The sequence below is a fragment of the Mirounga angustirostris genome, unplaced genomic scaffold, assembly GCF_029215605.1.
Source record: "Mirounga angustirostris isolate CCGP_5_RB_7025 unplaced genomic scaffold, mMirAng1.0.hap1 SCAF_7, whole genome shotgun sequence".
Lineage (NCBI taxonomy): Eukaryota > Metazoa > Chordata > Mammalia > Carnivora > Phocidae > Mirounga > Mirounga angustirostris.
The window spans coordinates 141,669,893-141,675,403 of record NW_026991715.1 but is presented as its reverse complement, the minus strand read 5'-3'; the positions used below and the strand labels follow the sequence as shown (position 1 = coordinate 141,675,403).

Below are 5,511 nucleotides of genomic sequence, written 5' to 3'. Positions count from 1 at the left end.
TGTGCATGAAAAGGAAAAAGTAGTGCTTGGGGTACTCACCCAGACTGTTGGACCCTGGCAACGACCAGTTGCTGCTTACCTGTCAAAGAAGCTGGACCCCGTGGCAGCGGGATGGCCGCCATGCTTCAGGGCGCTGGCAGCCATAGTCCTACTCATCAAGGAGGTGGACAGACTTACCCTGGGGCAAGAACTTAACGTCAAGGTCCCTCATGCATTTGTGTCCCTCATGAATGCGCAGGGACACCACTTCCTTTCCAACTCTCGGCTAGCACAATACCAAGGGCTCCTCTGCAAAAACCCGCGGGTCACCCTAGAAACAATAAGGACGTTAAATCCAGCAACCTTTCTCCCCACCGAAGAGGGGGAAACAGACCATGACTGCTCCGAGGTGACTGATGAAGTCTGTGCAAGCCATCCAGATCTGTGGGATCAAGCCATAAAGAATCCAGAGCTCACACTGTTCAGTGATGGCAGCAGTTACCTACATGTGGGTGCCCGGAAAGCGGGTTATGCAGTGACCACAACCACTGAAGTCCTAGAGGCTAAGGCATTACCAGATGGATGGTCAGCTGAAGCCTTAGTCTGAACCCTTACCCTCGGTGAAGGCAAGCAAGTCAACATCTATACTGACTCTCGGTCTGCCTTTGCTACTGTACATATATACATGGAGCCATCTACAAGGAAAGGGGCCTCCTAACCGCAGCAGGAAAAGCTATCAAGAACAAGGAGGAGATACTGAGACTCCTCGAAGCCGTCTGGCTTCCAAAGGAAGTAGCAATCCTGAACTGTAAAGGACACCAGAAAGGAGACAACCCCATAGTGCAGGGAAATGGTCTGGCAGATGAGGCAGCCAAGACCACAGCCAGTGAGGACATGGACAGAGCCCCTTCCCTCACCATGGCCCTAACACCCCCGGAAAAAGTCCCTCTACCCAGTTACACTAAAAAGGAAGAGGAATGGGCCATGGCTGAGGGAGCCACCCTGACTGAAAAGGGGTGGTGGATGATGCCCAATGGGTGCATCTTCATTCCAACAGCAACTGGAGGGCATCTAGTCAAGAAACACCCACTGACTCACTCATCTGGGAAAAACTGCATTAGAGGCCCTTCTCAAGAAGCACTACTACATCCGTCAGCTGCCAGCACTGTGCCGAGCAACGAGTGAACAATGCATAACATGTGCTAAAAATAATGCTCGGTCTGCACCACGGCCCCCGCCAGGTGCCCAGAGGATGGGAGCAACCCCCTTTGAAGATCTAGAGGTAGACTTCACAGATGTGCAGCCGAACAGGGGGTTCAGATATTCCTAGTAATAGTATGCACATACTCTGGGTGGGTCAAAACCTTCCTGACCAGGATGGAGCAAAGCCGGGAAGTAGCTAAAGTCCTCTTGCGGGAGATCGTGCCCCGGTTCGGCCTGCCGTTAACAATCCATAGTGACAACGGACCCGCATTTGTGGCAGACATCGTACAGTCTTGACCAAATCTCTCAACATCACCAGGAGACTCCACACCGCTTACCAGCCCCAAAGTTCAGGGAAAGTAGAGCTAATGAATCACACCCTCAAGGGAACCTTAGCAAAGTTTTGTCAGGAGACTAACCTCCCATGTCCAGATCTGCTACCCCTAGCTCTCCTGCGTGCTCACTGCATGCCCAGGACATCAGGTTTCTCCCCATTCGAATTAATATATGGACGACCTCTCCTGTGCTTGGGAAGCCTTCCAGGAAACTTGCATCAGGTTGGAGATAAAGGGATAAAGGAGCAGCTTCAAGCCCTGGGGGCCACCCTAAATAAATTACAAAAGTACACCATTGAGAGGGCCCCAATCTCCTTAGGGTCTCAGATACACTTCTTCCAGACAGGGGACTCAGTTTGGGTGAAAGATTGGAAGAAAGACCCTCTCAAACCACAGTGGACAGGGCCCCACACTGTTGTTCTAAATGCCCCTACTGCCCTCAACGTCTCAGGTATCACCCTGTGGGTCCACCACTCCAGAGTGAAGAAAGCTCATCATTCGGATGAGGAGCCGCACCAGTGGAGAGTCCAGCCAGACTTCATGAACCCACTCCGGCTTCATCTTCGACGAGACCCCACCAACTGATGGACACCTGCTCACCGTGGTCCCTGGCTCTCATCGGCGTGATTTCCCTCATCTTGGGAGTCTGACTCTACACTGTTGCCCCTCCTGACTGGACTTTCCCCCAGAGGCTTACTATTGTCATTGCTTATTAGGTGACCCTAGAGTGTATTACTGCACTTACTTGTCCACGGGTTTCATCTGCTGACAGGTGACCCATGATGGCTCCCTCTACCTAAGGTCATAGATTCCACTTTCACTGGCCCTCTGCTTTCTACTCCCGAGCACATTTCACCATGGTTTTCCTGGCCCCGGTCAGTCCCGGTCTTCTGCTACCTGGTGTACTGTTCCTCCACACTGCCTCTAGCTTGCCCGGCCCGGCAAGGGGGACAAACTCTTGTATCACCATTACTGGCAAATGGACTTTCCAGCTTATCCCCCTCAATCCCCCACCAGCGCCCCCACTGACTTCTTCCACCTGGGATGGGCACACACCAAAGGTTAACCTCCATTTTAATGGATGCCAGCTTCTTGATACCTCCTGGGAACCTCACAGACGGTGTTCCTACCATGGCCCTCACTCTGGTTACCGGCTGGTAGATATCTACATCTGTGGGGGCCCTACACCTCAACAGCCAAACACCTGCCCTCAGTTCTGCTCGCAAGCCTGGGGATGTGAGTCATGGGTGGCGACTTGGCCGGGAATGGAATGATGGTCCACCAGGTCGTGGCACCTCAAAGAGGGCAGTGACATCCAGATTTCCTTGTCACACAATGCCACCCCATCCTCTTGCTTTAACAATCACTGTATACCGCTCACCCTCTCAGTCTTAGAACCCAGTGCCACATCATGGGCTACAGGAATCATTCTCCTCTTGGGCCAATATCACCCTATGGGGACCGACCCCATGGCCAAATTTATGATTAAGTCCATGTTCACTCCAAGCCTTAACAGTCAACCCCCAGAGTCAGACAGAAAATAACTTGCCCTGGCACATCCCTGGGTCCCCCATCCACACGCAGCAAGCATCTATAGCGCAACTGTTAGGTATGATTAACGCCTCCCACCAAGCGCTTAACCACTCAAATCCACCCCTAGTGTCTGACTGCTGGATCTATATGAAGCCCAGTCCTGTCCAATACCTAGATGTCATCCTCAACGAATCTACCGTGTCACCTCCCACCTTGGCACTGGGGACCTCAGATTATCCCTTTCTGGCTCTGGTACCACTGTATGTCAACTCTTCCTCTCCCATCCCAGGCCACAGTTGGGTCTGTGCGCCTAACAACACTTTTCTGGCTTGTGATCAAGGTGTATACATCTGCGTCACCCCGCGTGATCAATTATGCATGCTTGTCAGTCTCTTACCGATCTTTCAGTCCTTCCCGGGGGCAATGCCCCGCTCATACGGAGACCTCCTAGCCACCCTCGATGCTACCCCATGGCCATCCCTCTTATCGTGAGCCTGCTGGCTGCATCAGGTGTTGCCCTCAGTGCCACTGGCGTCAGGATGTCTCAGGTTCAGTACCAGGGGTTAACTCAACAACTCATGGCGGATTTTTCCGCCCTCACTCAGTCGGCCATGGCCCTGCAGCACCAACTCGATTCACTGGCCTCAGTGGTCCTCCAAAACAGGTGCAGGCTCGACTTGCTCACGGCCGCGCAAGGGGGGCTCTGCCTCTTCTTACAGGAGGAATGTTGTTTCTATGCTAATGAGTCAGTGGTGGTCCAAGAAACTCTGACCCAATTACAGGAATGAGTACATTGCCGGTGGGAAACACTCCAGTGGACAACTTGGTGGGATACCCTCTCACAGTGGTTCCCTTGGTTCGCCCCCCCCCATCGGCCCCCTCCTATTGCTTCTCCTCATAGTGGCATTTGGTCCTTATATTTTTTTAAATTTAATTTTATTATGTTATGTTAATTACCATATAATACATCATTAGTTTTTGATGTAGTGTTCCATGATTCACTGTTTGCATATAACACCCAGTGCTCCATTCAGTACATGCCCATCACCAGGCTAACCCATCCCTGTCCTTACTAGGTTTATCACTACTCAAATTGCTAAAATCAGACTCCAGTTACTCCTTACTCACTATCACCCCTTAGAAGATGAAGATGATGCCCTCTAAACTAGGTGTTTAAAGGGGCATCAAAGGGGGGAATGATAAGGAAAATGTGTGTCCTAAGATGGCCGACCTAGGGGTGCCTGGGTGGCTCAGTCGTTGGGCGTCTGCCTTCGGCTCAGGTCATGATCCTGGGGTGCTGGGATCGAGTCCCGCATCAGGCTCCCTGCTCGGCGGGAGGCCTGCTTCTCCCTCTCCCACTCCCCCTGCTTGTGTTCCTGCTCTCGCTATCTCTCTGTCAAATAAATAAATAAAAATTAAAAAAAAAAAAAAAAAGATGGCCGACCTAGCCAGCGAGAAAGTCCCAGTCCTTGCCCCGGTGCTCTTCCAGCTTCTTCTCCCTGCTCTGCTTCCCGCGTGGACCAATCCGGGTTCTTCTCCCTGCTCCACTTCGCGCATGAGCCAAGAGTGCCCAGTTTGTGGAAGTAGAAGCGTATAAATTGCCCCCTTTGTTTGTGCTCAGGGCTCAGACCTTTGGAGATCACTCTCCTCTGAGCCCGCTGGCATTAAATAAACCTCCTATCCTCCAAGATCTCTGGGTGCCACTTGGTTCTTCTGTTGGGCCATCCAGTCCGGGTTCCGTAACAGGTTCTCCCTGGACACCTCCTCACATCTCCAGCTGGGCCTCAGGGACAGGATTTGAGGCACTCTGCCACTCACTGATTGACGCTTGCCGACTGGCCATTGCTGGGCCACAGGAACACGCACAGAGCACCTTTACTTCCCAAACTGCAGTCCCTACTCTGCGTCAGGGATCCTCCTGTCCTTCAGATGCTTCTGGCTGGAACTCAGCAATTACTGCCCCAATTAGGTATTACGCTATTTTTTAAAAAGCCTCTTTTTCTGTGTTTTTTTAAAAGATTTTATTTATTAGAGAGCACGTGCACAAGCAGGGGGAGTGGCAGAGGAAGAGGGAGAAGCAGGCTCCCTACTGAGCAAGGAGCCCAACATGGTGCTTGATCCCAGGACCCTGAGATCATGACCTGAGCCGAAGGCAGACGCTTAACCAGTTGAGCCACCCAGGTGCCCCAAAAGGCCTCTTTTTCTATCAGCTTCATTGAGATATAGTCACATGCCATGTGATTTACTTGTTTAAGTGTATAATTCAACAGTTGTTAGTATATTTGCAGAGTTGTACGACCATCACCACAGTCTCATTTTAGACTGTTTTCATCACTCCGACAAGAAACCCCACACCCATTAGCATTCACTCCTCATTTCTACCTACCCCTCAGCCCTAGACAACTTCTCATGTCCTTTTTGTCTGTGTAGGTTTGCCTATGCTGGGTATTTCATATCAGGG

At 51.5% G+C, this 5,511-nt stretch overlaps 1 protein-coding gene across 2 annotated transcripts in view; it reads left to right on the top strand.

Annotated features, from left to right (window-relative positions):
• FBXL7 (F-box and leucine rich repeat protein 7) overlaps window positions 1-5,511 on the top strand; it is a 371,784-nt gene that overhangs the window by 208,247 nt on the left and 158,026 nt on the right. The gene's annotated exons all lie outside the window — the stretch shown is intronic.